This window comes from Girardinichthys multiradiatus, chromosome 15, assembly GCF_021462225.1.
Source record: "Girardinichthys multiradiatus isolate DD_20200921_A chromosome 15, DD_fGirMul_XY1, whole genome shotgun sequence".
In the NCBI taxonomy this organism is placed as follows: domain Eukaryota; kingdom Metazoa; phylum Chordata; class Actinopteri; order Cyprinodontiformes; family Goodeidae; genus Girardinichthys; species Girardinichthys multiradiatus.
The window spans coordinates 7456386-7472655 of record NC_061808.1 but is presented as its reverse complement, the minus strand read 5'-3'; the positions used below and the strand labels follow the sequence as shown (position 1 = coordinate 7472655).

General features: G+C 39.8%; 1 protein-coding gene across 3 annotated transcripts in view; it reads right to left on the bottom strand.

Annotated features, from left to right (window-relative positions):
* The window catches only part of scara5 (scavenger receptor class A, member 5 (putative)), a 105842-nt gene that overhangs the window by 64724 nt on the left and 24848 nt on the right, over positions 1-16270 (bottom strand). The window lies entirely within an intron of this gene.

The window sequence follows — 16270 nt, the reverse complement described above, 5'->3', positions numbered from 1 at the left end:
CAACAAAGACAAGAAAATACACTCCAGCAGGCCCGCAGCCAAAAAGAGAAAAAGTGCATTAATGTTTTATTTCTTAGCCTTTTTAATCCTGTGTCTGGAACCATTAAAAGAGCAAACTGCTGTAAATCACACTCATTACGAGTACGAGTAATATTTTCTTATTTTGCATCACTTTGTGGCACTTGAAAACACATCAGATCTCAATTGGAAAAATAAATAATCATGCTGGACATCCATGCTGATATGGAAGAGGTAAATGTGTTAGGAATAAAAGGAAGCCACATCATTTGATGAATGACTTCTCCTCCGCCTCTCTGTTCACTCGAACGCCTTCTCCCTTTGTTCTCTGTTTGGTTGCATTCCTTTACTCTTCTTTTACTTCTTATCTCTCAGCCAAAAACCACAGAAAAGTTGGACTAAACTACTTTAAATCAGTGACACTCAATGATTTTTTAAATAATTATTTCAAGGATTTGTTATTTTGAGAGAAAGAACTAGATGACGCTATGATCAGCTGCACTTTCATGGCAGCACAAGCTAATCAGTACAAGATGCCTCCCTTTTCCACAGACAACTGGGACAAACTTCTCCTAAAATAGCATTGATGGAAATGAAAATTAATCGGGTTGAAGTGACAGTGGAGGTAAATGCTGGGTATGGAAATGAAACAACCAAGAAAATGAGAGTAAAACGACCAACAGTCCTCCCTGAAACACTTTCGGCAGAAGGCCAAAGGATAAATCCCTTCCTTCAGATCAGGGAAAATGGCTAACAGGAAGAACCATTACTCTACATGAAACACCATGGCCGCTAATACAGAGAAACATCTCTTTAACCCCAGCAAAAAGGAGAAAACAACAGCAGACTATTCTCACAAGTAATAGGAGCAAACCAACTGAAAACACAGGAATTCCACTAGAAAACACGTTTGCTGCACTTCTGCAAAGCTCTGACCCACAGAAGGAAAGATCTTCTTTCACCATCGAGAGGTTTACTCAATAAACGGTTTCCTCCTAAACGGCTTCAGAAAGAGCCAGCCACTAGGCCACAAACCACAATAGTGGGTGACAGAGCCGTGAATGAGATTAAACACTATTGCAACAAGAAAAACATTAAAGTACTTACTTTTGTCAATAGCATGGTGTTTAGAGCATCCAACAGTGAAAAACCTCATTATACACAGAGGAGCACTTGATGTTGTGAAGCAAAAATTGGACGTCTTGAAAGAGGATTTTATTCAGTGGCTGAACAAAGTTCAAGGTCTCAATATCAAGGTGTTTTTCATTGGACCTCTATCGAGAGTACGGGGTGGAGACGAGAGATTCAGTAGAATGTTAATGCTCAACAAATGGCTAGAAAAAGCATGTGCTGCAAAATCGGCGAACTGTTTTGACAACTTCAACATTTTTATGGAAAGAAGGCATCTTTTCAAAAAAGATGGATTTTGTCTTAATTGTCTTGACAGATCCTAACCAGTGCATCACTGAGCTCCTGGACAGTCTGAGGTGCAACCTGGTGACACTGGATGGACCTAAACATGATGTCCCTGAGATGTTCTGTTGGGGAGGATTGAAGCCAGTCAATGGTATCAATTCCTTTATTGTCCAGGAACTTCCTGCCTAGTCTTGTCACATGAGGCCGGATATTATCACGCACCTGGAGGAACCCAGGACTCACTGAACCAGTGAAGGGTCCAACAAAGAGTCCAAGGATTTCATCCCAATACCTATTGCAGTCAAGGTGTCATTGTTTATCCTGTTCAGGTCTGTGCTTTCCTCCACGGATATGCCTCCCCAGACCAAGACTGACCCACCACCAAACAGATCATGCTGAACAATGTTGCTGGTACCATAATGTTCACCACAGCTTCGCCAAACCCTTTCACGTCTGTCCCATGAGCTCAGAGTGTATCTGCTCTAATTTGTGAAAAGAACAGGGCGCCGGTGTAGAACCTGCCAATTCCGGTGTTCTGTGGCAAATGCCGGTTCGAGCTCCAGGGTGTCAGGCAGTGAGCATAGGGCCTACTAGAGGATATCGGGTCCTTAGGTCCCCCTTATCAAGTCTGTTTCTAATGGTTTGGTCAGAGACATTCACGCTAGTGACCGATTGGGGGTCACTTTGTAGGGCTCTGTCAGGACTCATCCGTTCCTCCTTGTACAAAGGAGCAGGTACAAGTCCTGCTGATGGTAAAAGGACCTCTGATGGCCCTGTCCAGCTCTCCTAGAGTGACTACTCTTGAGACTGTGCTTGAAGACACAGCAAACCTTCAGGCAATGGCATGTGTTGATGTGCCATCCTGAGCAAGATGGCGCCAACTATGGCAGCCTCGGAGCTTTGCTCTCTCTTTGTTTTTGTATTTTGTGTGTTTTTATGTCTTTTGAGCCACAGTACTGTGGTCTCGGGCCACAATCCTGTGGTCTCATTCAGTAGAGAGGAACTTCTCAACATCAGAGAGTCCTCTCTTGGGATTTTTTCACCATCTTTCATCGATCCGAGGTTCACTGAGCTCCTGGCAAGCAGAACTGCGGCGCTCTATGGGATACTGCACCGAAAGCGTAGAAGGGGAAAGCGTGCTGGTAAAGCTCCGCAAAAGAGGACTTCGTACACCACTACCCTCAATCCACCTGGCAAATGTCCGCTCTCTAAACAACAAGATGGACGAGCTGCTTCTCCTCACCGGTAAAAACTCAGACCTCCGCGGATCAGCGGTTCTCTGCTTCACCGAGACATGGCTGAGTGAAAACATCCCGGACCGTGCACTGCTGATGCCGGGCTTTCAGCTGCTCAGAGCGGATCGAAGCGCGGAGCTATCGGGGAAGAGGCGAGGAGGCGGAATCTGCTTTTATATAAATGAAGGTTGGTGCAGAGACGTAAAAGTCCTGGGAAAAACATGTAGCCCGGATCTGGAGTAATTTCCCATAAACTGTAAACCGTTTTATTCACTGAGAGAGTTTTCCTCGTTTATAATAATCGGCTCATATTTTCCACCGCATGGCTGCACTTCTGCTGCTGAAAAACATCTTGCTGAGTTGATTACAGACATGGAGAAAAAATACACTGACTCTTTCATCATAATACTGGGAGATTTTAACAGAGCAAACCTCTCCCATGAACTCCCCAAATACAGACAGCATATTAAGTGTCCCACCAGAGACAAAAACACACTGGACCATTGTTACGCAGCTTTAAAGGACTCATATCATGTGGTTACCAGGGCTGCTTTTTCGGATCATTATCTAATCCACCTCATCCCAACCTACAGACAGAAACTAAGAGCTTCCAAACCCAAGGTTCACACTGTTAAGAAGTAGATTGAGGAATCAAAGCAGATGCTACAGGCCTGCTTTGAATGCACAGACTGGACTGTTTTTGAAACCTCAGCCACAGACCTAAACCAACTAACTGATGTGGTGACATGATACATCAGTTTCTGTGAGGACATGTGTGTGCAGACCTTGACCTTCTGCACCATTGGGAATAACAAGCCATGGTTTACTCCACACCTCAGGAATCTGCACAGGGAAAAGGAAGAAGCTCACAGCAGTGGAGATTGGGCGCGGTACAGGCAGGCCAGGAACAAACTAACAAAGGACATCAAAGCAGCCAAGAGAAGCTACAGTGAAAAGCTTAAGAACAATCTTTCTACTGGTGATGCTTCTGCTATGGACCGGTCTGAGAAACCTGACTGTCTATAGGAGCACCCCCGACCCCCCCCATCCTGAACAGAGTCGTCTCCTGGCCAACCGTCTGAATGACTTCTACTGCAGACATGACAAGAAGCCATTCACACCTCAAATCATCAGAATCAGAATCAGAAAAGCTTTATTGCCAAGTACGTTTTTGGACATACAAGGAATTTGTTTTGGCGTAGTCGGTGCAATACAGTACAAATTAAACAGTATAAACATATCTACAATATAATATAAATATATGTGCAAAGTTTTAAGTGAGTGAGAGTAAATATAGAGCAGTATAAGATGCAAGAGCAATATAACAGTGCAGGTGATCATTGTGCAAGTATGGCAGTGCAAGTAAAGCAGGAGTCCATGCTGAGCGTTAATGTAACGCATAGAGTTACAAGTTACAGGTGTCCTGTCAGCAAAAAAAAAAAGGGGGGGGGGGGGGGGAGGGAGAATGTCAGGGAGGTTTCCGCGCTTTGTTAACCAGGCTGGTTCAGGAACAAATTCCTCCCATAAACCCCCTACCTTCAGATCCTCTGCCTGCACTAAAGATCTCAGAGGAAGAGGTAAACAGGCTCTTTCAGCGCATGAAAACAAAGAAAGCTGGAGGACCTGATAACGTCTCCCCATCATGCCTGAAAGCCTGTACAAATCAACTCGCTCCTATCTTCACCCGGATCTTCAACAAATCACTGGAGAAATGTGAGGTCCCCTCCTGCCTCAAACGATCCACCATCCTCCCGGTTCCCAAGAAACCCACCATCCTAGGACTAAATGACTACAGGCCTGTAGCCCTGACGTCTGTGGTCATGAAGTCCTTTGAGCGGCTGGTGTTGAAGCACCTGAAAGACATCACAGGCCCCCTGCTGGACCCCCTGCAGTTTGCTTACCGAGCAAACAGGTCGGCAGATGATGCTGTTAACTTAGGTCTACACTTCATCCTGCAACACCTCGACCACCCAGGAACGTACGCAAGGATCCTGTTTGTAGACTTCAGCTCGGCCTTCAACACCATCATACCAGACATCCTCCACCAGAAGCTCACCCAGCTCAACGTCCCAGCCTCCACCTGTCAGTGGATCAACAGCTTCCTGATGGATCGACAGCAGCAGGTGAGACTGGGGAGCATCTTCTCCAGATCAGTAAGTACTGGTGCCCCCCTGGGGGTGTGTTCTATCCCCACTCCTCTTCTCTCTGTACACAAATGACTGCACCTCATCGGACTCGTCCGTGAAACTCCTTAAGTTCGCAGATGACACCACTGTCATTGGACTGATCCAGGATGGTGATGAGTCTGCATACAGACAGCAGGTGGATCGGCTGGTACACTGGTGCAGTCAGAACTACCTTGAACTGAACCCACTCAAGACTGTGGAAACGGTGGTGGATTTTCGGAGAACACCACCCCCATACACCCCCCTCACCATCCTCAACAACACTGTATCGGCCGTGGACCACTTCAGGTTCTTAGGAACCACCATCTCTGAGGACCCGAGATGGTCTTCACACATAGACACTGTTCAAAAGAAGGCCCAGCAGAGACTGTACTTCCTGAGGCAACTCAAGAAGTTCAACCTTCCACAGGAGCTGCTGGTCATCTTCTACACTGCCATCATTCAGTCTGTCCTGTCTTCATCCATCTTAGTGTGGTTTGGCTCATCCACAAAACAGGACAAGTCCAGACTGCAACGAATAATCAGGTCTGCAGAGAGAATAATCAGAGCTGACCTTCCCTCCATCCAGGACTTATACAGGTCTAGGGTCAGGAAAAGAGCTGCTAAAATCTCTGCAGACCCCACACAACCTGCACATAAACTGTTTAGAGCTTTACCTTCAGGCCGCCGCTACAGAGCACTGTTCACTAAAACCAGCCGCCACAGAGACAGTTTCTTCCCCCAGGCTGTTTCTCTGTTGATCATTCAATAGAGTACAGAACAACAGCATACAAATGTTGCAAATGCACCTTTTTATTATATATGTGTATATTGTACATTGTAAATATGTATATTCTGTAATACAAAAACAAAACCAAAGAGCAAAGTGTACCAGAGTCAAATTCCGTGTTTGTATGTACGAACTTGGCAATAAAGCTGATTCTGATTCTGGTGGAGTAGGATTTCCTGTGCAACCTCTATTAGGTCCAGGAATCACATCATGCTACCAGTAGTGACATTGACCCTGGTCAAATGCAGAACTACTGAAAAGCCGTTAATAAATGAGGAGGGAAGTTTAACTGACTTGATACCATACTCTGATTGAGAAATGTTCCTTTAATTTTTGTTTAGCAGCGTATTTGCTAAACAGTTTTATTCACTATTAGAAGTAAACTGGTTTGATACAGACCTGGTTGTTGCTGTCCTGTGTCCCAAAATTAAATGTGAGACATTTTAAATCTCCTTTAAGCCAGTATGAATATTTTTAAACATGATTTGTGTCCTTCTTTTGTAATGTTGCAATTTATTAAGACAGAATACCTTATAATCATTTAAATACCTTTTTGTTTTGTTATTTTACAATTTTTAAGTCTAGTTTTGGGGCCATGATGGAAAGAGAGAAAACTAATGAAAATAACCAACTTCTCTGGAAAACAAGCCAGTATGATGCTAGAAGGTTGGATGCTGAAGTATGTTTTACGGGAAACATGGTCCTAATTTTGGAAAACCACACATTACTTTCAGGCTGCCGTCATCTGTTTAGATCTAAACGAGCATCACTTTTGGCAGTATTCTGTAAATGTCTATCACTCCTCTCTACTATAAAGCTAAATGTAAGAAGTGAACAAGCTATTAGGTGTCTAGGTTTGGGGTGCTTCCAAAAAATGGCAACAGTATCACACACCAACCACATGTTTGGGATAAGGTCACAAACCCACACCTATATAGATACGCCTGCAGCCTGCTAACACATAACTCCTGGTAAAAGTTAATGCCAAGTCATGGTAACTCACACATGACCCAGTTCTGCATCTGAAGTGGCATACAAATCATTTCTACACAACATATCTACATAAATGCACCGTCCAGGTTTGATGGTAAGGAAAAACATCGTTCTGTTTCACTTTCTGGAACCTGTGTGGATCATTTTTAAAAGGTTTACCTCTTGTGTCGTTTTCAGGGAAGATGTGCATGGAGTTTGTGAATTTGTGTGTGTAGCTCAGCCAGCTGTAACTCAAATGCAGGAATGTCTGAATGAAGTGACATCAGAGAGGGAGGAGGTACAGTTTGTTTGATTTCCGAGAGTGGACTCTTTCTGATGTCGCACACATCAAAGTGAAGTTCCTGCAGTGAGAGGCCAAAAGACTTAATAGATTCACGTGTTTGGGTCCATGAAAAATAAGTTCGTGTTTCCTGACGGTTTTTAGAGTGATCTGAGATGAATGGATCACCAAAGATCTCTCTTATCAAGTACATTCTCCCTAATATTAAAGATTTTTTTGTTGACTTTAGAAAATAAAACGGATTTCATTTGGATTTGGATGCACAAACACAATTAATTCAAAAGTAAAATTAAATATTTTATCTCTATTACAGGTGGGCAAAAATGAAGATATAATGAAGTCAGATTTATAAATATGCTGGAATTTATTGCTAATATATATATGGAGATGATAGAAGTTTAAAAGAAGCTATAGTGCTTCTTAACCTGTGATTCAGTTACAAGTTTAATGTTAATAAAAAAATTTTTTATAAGAACACATACCACCAATAGTAATGTACAATGCTTTAATAAGACGTTTGTATAAAGTTTCTCCCAATGGCTAAATAGTTTTAGCAGTAACAAAACATCAGATATCAATCCTAATGTCTGTAAAGAAACAAGGTTTGACACTATTGTTACATTTTGTCAGACATATAAAAGCAAATCTTCAGATTTCCGAGCAAACAAACATGCAGACTCTACATATCTCAAATTCCCTCCACAACATCCTTCCCATATCAGAAAAGCATCTAAAAGCAGTGCACCGAGGAGATTAAGAAATGCCTTTGCAGTTACATTCCTCACTTTTCTAGAATGTGTGTTTTCACACTTTTATGTCACCATTCACCCAAACATGGTGGAAACCACAAACAATTCCCTTTGGGGAGCTGTCTCACATATTTTTTGCTCTGTATGACTTCACTGAGCTGCAGTACCACAAATTAACCAGATCAAACTCCTGCAGTGTGTTTGTGTGTGTGCACTGGAGTCTGCTGTTACTTAATTAGTCAGCTAGTAAAGTAAAAAGACAGACACTGAGAAGACTGTTTTGGATGTCTGCTATTGTGTACAGACACCCCTGGAGCTTTACACAACTTCGCCTCCCTCAGATGGAGATTTAGAAAATCTACAAAGTTGTTTATGGAGAGTTGTATCACTGAGGCGTGCTGGTTTTATTTAATTATTTACACACTGCAGTGTTCTGTTTTATTGCATCTCATGACCTCATGGCTTGAATCTGAACAAAGTTCTGCATGTTTGTTAAAGAAACAGTCTGCTGAACTTGCATGGATTTAACTGTCTTCTTTAAAATCAAAATATGAATTTGATTTGGATTCGGTTGTTTTCAAAATCTTTAGCAGGTAAGACAAAAACATTAATGGTTGGAAAAATCCCGAAAGAATTAGACTTAACAAACGATTCCTTGAAGACGTGATACACTGATCTAAGGGGAAACTGAATCACTATACTAAATTAACATGACAACATTGATGCCAAAAATATCATCAGAAGCATAACTTTTACTCAAATTACAGAACATTAAACAATTTTGGTTTAAATGCAGAAATGTTGCTTGCCTGTAAAAGTTATGTAACCTCATACAGCCTGGGTGCACAACGATACATTTCTCCATCGTGCATTTTTGGCCCCGTTAGAAATGTAACCAAATTACACATTTGCATTGACACATTTGTTTATGTATTTCCCATTACACAGGCTGGCAATACTTCACACTTTGTGATAAAAATGTATAATAAGCCATTTTAAAGCTATCACTTTTGTGCATGAATAAAAAATAAAAAAAAAGAATAAAAACACAATTACTTCATTGCTGTGAAACTAACAGTGATGAATGTAAATATACACTATCAGTCAAAGGTCTGGACAAACTTTCTCCTTCAACTGAATTAGAAAGTGTGTGCAAAACGTAGACTAAAAGTGTAAATGAGGACCGAAAACGGAGTATGTAGATGTCTGTAAACATGGACGTTGTACAGTAGTCTTTGTACAAAGCAAAACCTAATTTAAAAGGTAATATGACACTAAGATTTAGTCATACAGGCACATACTTGTTTGCTAACAGAATAAAGGTTTCACAAATCAATAGAGTGGTTAAAAGAATAATTTAAAATAATTCATTCCACATTTGACCAGTTTTAATATTTTGTTGCCATGCTTGTCTCAACTCAAAGTGGTCCCAACAGCAAAAAAATATTATTTATGTTTTAACATATATAAAAAAAGGCACAGGCATTCATAAATCTTAAAATTGTGTTTTAAAGAATTGTACCAACTTTATAGTCATCAGCCAGCACAGCCTTAGTTTCCTACAGTGATTATACCGTGCACAACTTTTCTCATGACTAATGTTTAACACAGCTGCTGAACACAGAAAAGTAGGAGCATAAAAAAAGATACATTTTGGGACTAGCTCTTGACAAATAAAACATGAAGTGTGGTGAACTAAGACCGATACTAGCCCAGAAACAAGAAACCATCACAATGTCAGGCGTTTTATGATGATAAACCCATGTTCACTGAAACATTTCATTTAAAAACATTCTTATGTTGTTCTCAAAGGAAAAATAAACAGATCTCTTAAGAGGTTGAGATCTTTTACGTGGACATAAAAGGCTAGCAAAACTGCAAAACTCTAGCCTTGATACTTACACGTTGACCCAAATAAAGGCCTGATCCATGTGACGCTTCAAAAAGCTGCAGCATATCTTAATAGAATTAATCTCTATTTGAAATGTGCACATTCCCATGCTGGATTGTAACATATTATTTGCTATCTGGATCTTGTTGCCTTTTAGTCTCATACATTTTAGACATTCCTGACAAAAAAGCTTTAAAAAGGACAACAAAGATACTGCTCTTTGAAAACCTCTGACACATTAAATTATGGATATTAAACTTTGGTTACCATTAGTGCAAAGTGCCAGACTCTCTACCTGACCATAAAAAAACATTTTAGCAGAACTGAAGAAAAGGTTCAATTAGTCTTGACATGTAAATGGCCTGGGTCTGACTTTCTAAATGAAGCTGTCTGGTGACTTCTGGGACCCCTCTTGTCCTGTCTATTCTATTTTTTCTGTGTCTTTGAGTGTGTGCCCTTACTAAGAAGAACACCCGCCAGGAATGCTGGACCATCTCCAGACTCTTTTCTTCAGAAAGAACCATGGCCAGAGCACAGAGACTCATTAGAAAGGGCTTTATGTTCTCAGAGTCACTTTAGGGGCCTCGGGGCAGAGTTTACACGTGGTATACATCTCTGTAAAATACATGCATGTGTATGAGTGTGTTTGTGTGTGGTTGTGTAACTTCATATGTTTCAGGGTTAACTTAACTCTAAAGTCCATGTTTGTGCAATAATTATTACTGAAGTTTCTGTGTATGGGAGACAACACAATAAACTGACAACATGAACAAGGATCCCAAAGTTGACTTTTGGTTCGTGTATCAAGTATTTAAACAATAAGACGCTTATAAGCGTCTATTTTTAGGTTTGCTGTAAGCAAGCTTTAAATATCATGTAATATACGGAGTAATAGAAGATTTTGTTTACTTGTGGGCAACATATGTTTTAAACTGGAATTTGTTCTTTCGTCTAACATGAGCACATGGATTTAAAAAGCAGAACATCTTCTGCAGCCAAAAAAAACCTTTATTGTTTCCACACTGGTGTTCTATAGGACCTTTGAAGTCTGACTTTATATTGTTAGGAGTGGCACTTTGTGGTGTCACATTTATCCTGAGAAAGTTTTTCTACGGGCAAACCTATCATCATACATGTGGTATATATTCAAGACAGTTTTTCTCCATCTTGTCTCATGTAGACATTGTGCTCGCTTAAATAACCCACAAAGGAGTTTAAGTAATCTAAAGCTTGTGGCTGTTCTAAAAAACAGTCTGACATTGTTTTCCCAGTGGGCCCTGATGTCAGTTTAATCCACCTTGCCAGTGTCAGGAGGGCCTAATTTGTTTCTATAGAAGTATGCACTCTAGCAAAAATATCATTCAGGGCTAAAATAATACAGGTAGAATCTGGAAGGTACATTTAAAGGAGAAAAAGTACATTACAAAGGGTACCAGATAAACAAAACTCAAGCTCAGTTAGATCTTTACGATCATAGAAGACACCATGTATGTTAGAAATCATCACTGTTACATAAAACCAAGACTTGCTCATTCTTACATGACATTGAATCTTTTCTTTACTGTCAACTGTTAGCCAAAGGCAAATTACGCTGCAGCAGGAAAAGATGAGGTAAAGCTTATGATAACAATAGCAGGTGTTAATGCAAAAGGGCCAAAATACACCAGGTTTTCTGAAAACAAAGGGATTATTGGCAATACCATGGCTCCAACCTATAGTACCACTAAAAGACACAAATTCCTTTTTAAAAACTTCACAGTTTAGCAGAAGAATTATTAACTTACCATCAAGTTTTCCAGCAATTAAATAGCAAAGGAAAAGGACATCACCAAGCCAAATCTGTGAGCTGTACGTTTTCTCTGACTGGAAAACATGACTCAGCTGCACCTACAGAGGGCTGTAGATTCATGTTTCAGGATCTGCAGCAGCTTTTGCACTGTATAGCACCAGTCAATGGCTACAGGTGAAGAATCTAAACTCTCATTGTAAAGATCCTATTCCATAAGATCAAAATAAAACAATCATGTTAAATTTTGCAGGAATGTTATTGATATTATTTTATGACATCATGTTTTTCATTATCATTTAGTTTACAGCTAAATGACAACAGGCAACATTTACATCAAAGTACAACAAGCCTTCATAAATGTTGCTTAATCTAAGATTTAACCAAAGACGTAAAACTTGTAAAATATGTAGACCTCTATTAAACCATTTTGCCGATGGTGCGTAATTTTTATTTATTTATTTAGGGGACTTCGATTAATGTTTAAAATCACAGAAATAATATCAACCTGAGGAGTTGCTGTAACTTTAACAACAGATTATCAAAGCAAACATAGAAGTTTTGTGTGAACATTTGCTTATCTGCATATCAGTATGTGAAGCTACATTGCTAATCATATCTCACTGGTTATAGTGCAGTGCTGTTAATTCCTGATTGAAACATTGGGTGAGATTCTCTGTATAGCGGGAGTGAAACAGTGAGTCATGAGAATGAACCCCACCAACACATTTGTGGGCTGAAAACCTAAAAAAGAGAGGTTAAAATGTTTTACAATGCTAAAAGTGATCAATTAAAACAATCCTGAACAGGAGTGAAATTTGAAACCAAAAACTATTTATTAAAGTTTTTAATTACAGTTACGTTGTTTAATATGCATAAATTCAGGTCAGAAATTTAAAAGGTTTATGGAATCATTTTTAATTGTTAGGCTTTATACAGTTCAGTGTTTATTTTGTAAATCTTAATATCATTCAGAGAACAATGGTTTACTTTTGCAGGGCTGTATTTTAATTTATAAGCTATAATTCCAGCCATCAGTTCTCAACTAATTGGAAATCTCAACTAAACGGAAAGTTGGAGGCAAGAAATTTGGAAACTTTTAAGCTAAACCCCTGATACCTGTTGTTTGTCTGCTGCCAGTGGTTTTGTGCCAGCAGCACCCCACCAAGCCACGCCTTATATGTGGCCAGTTCTTAAAAATCACAGCATATTTTGTCTGCATGATTTAAAAACTGCACCACAGGCAGAGCAGAGGGCAAACAACTTTTTATGTAAGGTTTGTCTGCACACATCTACCTGGAACCACACTGAAATACCTAACAGGCATACTTATCAACAAATCCTATAAAACCGAAGTAAACAGGTTGGCACTAGCCTCAGAGTGATGGAACGATCATTTTTATTTTAAGCACTACAAGTTTGTCAAACAAATGCATTACTTACTGCAAATACATCTTTAATAACTCTTAAAATTGAATAGGTTTGTATTTCACAAACTATCTGGCACCCAAAAACCCATCAAATTTAACTTGAACCAGGACTGACACTAAAGTTATAGTCACGCTTCTCCATTGTCTTCCAGAAAGTCTGTGGAAATTAACACATTACAGTTTGTCAGTCATAAACAAAAACACAATATAACTTTCCCCAAGAGGCTCCATTGGGTTAATAAAAGTGAAAAGTTGGAAGTATTTCTGATGAGCCTCAGAAACAAGAGTTATTTACTTTCTACATGGAAATAATCTGCAGATACAATAGACAGATGTAGCAGCTCTTAACTACATGATATTTTTATTCTCTGTCTATTTTATTTTGACTATTTACTTGTTCAAAACTAAAATTTAAGATCAGATGTGCTGATACAAGTGAAACTGTACTATTTATGTCATAAATACAGCTGTTTCCAGCTTAAAACGAGGCTATAATCTCTATAAATAAATGTAATCAATTTGTCTGAATGCCTTGTAGACAGTGGGAGCTAAAGGGAGGTCAAGAAGGCAAAGTAAGGGCTGAAAAAAGGGAAGATGTGGAAGGCATCGAGCTGAATGTTTCACCTCTGAACACTAGTGGAAGTTGTAGATGTGTTTGTGCATGCACTCGTGTATTATGAATGAGTGTGTGTGCATGTGTGGCGAGGGGGCCTCCTGTGCAGCTATTCTGGAGCCACTTAGATTTTGGATGGCTGGTATTTAATTTAAAAAGGCCTGGTTGGACTGCTTTTTTGAAAAAGCCTCATTGAGTAGCCTTAGGAAAAAAAAAAAAATCCTGTTGCGACGACAGTAAAATTGCTCCAAATGCTTAACTAGATCCCTGAGCCTAGGAATTCAGTCAGAGTGGCATCCATTTGAATGGCATCAAGCACGTGGTAACAGATGATGTCTAGATGGCTTCGGGAGAAGAAGGCTGAAATAAGGATTTAGTTAAGCGGTTGATTATACCAACATCATGCAGACCTGATGGTAACATGTTTTTTTCAGATTTTTCTCCTTCTGTCATTTTCAGCTTATCTTTGTCTTCCTTTTATAATGAAAGTACTGACATTTATAAGGAGGCCACAGTGGGGTTTGCAGTAGGTAAGTCTGATTCACCTCCAAAGCTTTTTTCATCTGTTGTTTCATTCCAGGGTTTTTCAAATTAACCCAAGAGCGAAGAAAATGCAATGCCATGTCAGCTCTGAAGACACGGGAATTTATTACAAGACTGAATGACATAAAATAACAATAGCTAATATTAATTTCCATAACTTGGTATGTCCAAATTTCCACTGCAGAGTTTTTCTCTTTAAGGGCCAATAACTGAGATGATGTTTGAAAGGAAAACTTGTTCCGACGCAAGCTTTTGGACATTTAGCAGTCGTTTGGATATTATATGAATGACTAATCTGCCTCCTTTGTTATGATGTACAAGCATGATGGAAAGTTTTCACGCTGAGGGTTTCCACCAGTGGCGATTGCTCTAAGACTGTAAGGGAAAATGTCAAAAAATAAGCGATCAAATATATACTGTTGTGTGTACATGTCATTGACTAAATATGCGCTACAACGCGCTCAGCTTTTGTGTAGAATCAGCTTCTTATCACTGGTAACGACGCGGCTTTCCTCTCACTCATTCCCACAGCTTCACAGTGCTTTAAACAGCAAGTTCAATAGCGAAGCAAAAATGCTGGGCTTTGTCCCGCCCATCAGACGCTCAGCGTCTCTGGGGGTATGGGGCAGTGAGCTGGCCTCTGCTGGCCCGGACGCTCAGCTTCTGCATGATGATTGGATAATCTGTCTGAGGCTGAATCCCTTTTTGATTGACAGGGAATTGAGCAAATCAGCGAATCTGCGATCTTGAAATTGAGCTTCCCCTCCTTGAAAGACCAGCATCCGCCACTGGTTTCCTCATAATGTTATGTTTCAGGCTTGTGTTAACATGGTTTGATTTGTTTTTTCCGTCATAAATCTGCAAACAATTCTTCTAAAAACAATGCAAAATTTTATTTTTTGGTGCATTTAGAAAATGTACAGAACTGAAAAACTAAAATGATCCCATTTTAGTAATTATTTACTCAAAGTCTGTATCTTACAGACTGCGAATAAAATAGTCTTCAGAGAACACGATTTCAAAAGTGTCATTCAAGACTAGCTGAGTGAGGTTTTAAAGTGTATTTGTGTTTGAATTTATGTCAAAGTCGAATATTATCACTCAACCCACGCCAATGACTGACGTCATATGCATGAAAGCCTTAGAGAGCAAAGGAAAGACAGCATGTTCCTTCAACATGAAAAAGTTGCCAAAACCACATATTTTAAGTCCTTTTTATTTCTCTTGGACAGAAGCTTGATGAACTAAACACAGTTATCAGCATTGGGTTTGTTTAAGGGATTCATTTTTTCCAACAGACCGATGTTAATCCAACACCAAAGATATACTGACTAAGGTATCCATCCAGCATTAGCAAAGAATGCAGCCTTGAAAGGGCTCCATGTAAAAAATGTTTGAAAAGTTTCCCATTTGGGATCAAATTGAGTCAGAATTAAAACCGGGGAACTGAGCTACTTAGGCTTGGCAGAAGATCCTAACACTGCAAATATTCATGAACCTGAATGCACCGTCCAGATATTATTTTTGCCAAAAAATCCTCCCAAGATCCACGGGTTTGATACAGTACCTTGCAAAAGTAATCACCCCTCAGACTTTGTCACGGTGTCAGTTTTCAGTTACAAATTTCAATGTATGTTAATCGGATTTTATATAATGTTCAAGGCAAATAAAACACAGTTTTCAAAAATTGTGGCATACATATGAATTCAGCCCGCCAAAACCACCTTTGTACTGTATCGGCTCCAAGTCTTTTGGGGTGTTTATCTTCCAGCTTTGCATGTCTAGAGATGGAATGTTTTGCTATGTCTATGTAAAATAGCACAGGCTCAATCAGAGTGCATAGCGAGCTTCTGTGAACAACAATTTTCAAGTTTTGTCACAGTTAAAATTAGGTCTGAACTTTGTCTAGGCCATTCTAACACTTGGATATGCTGTGATCTAAACCAAACCTGTATATTTTGAGTAAATATCCTCACGAAAGGTGAACTTTCAACCCAGTCTCAAGTCTTTCACAGCTTTAAACAGATTTTTCCTCCAGGATTACCTTGTACTTTGCTCTATTCATCTCACCATCAACTCTGATCAGCTTCCCACAGTGTGATGCTGCCATCATCATATATTACCAGAAGCAAGAAATGTTATCCCATCACACATAGAGTTGTGCATGTAGGCCAAAAAGTTCTGTTTTGGTCTCATCTGACCAGAGACCCTTCTTCCACACGTTTGTTCCCTGTAAGGTTTGTGGTAAACTGAAATAGGACCTACTTTCTTTTCCTGTCTTTCAAGAACAGCTTTCTTCCTGCCAGTCTTCCATAAAAGGCAATTGTTGAAGTGAACGACAAGTAGTTGTCCTGCCAGCAG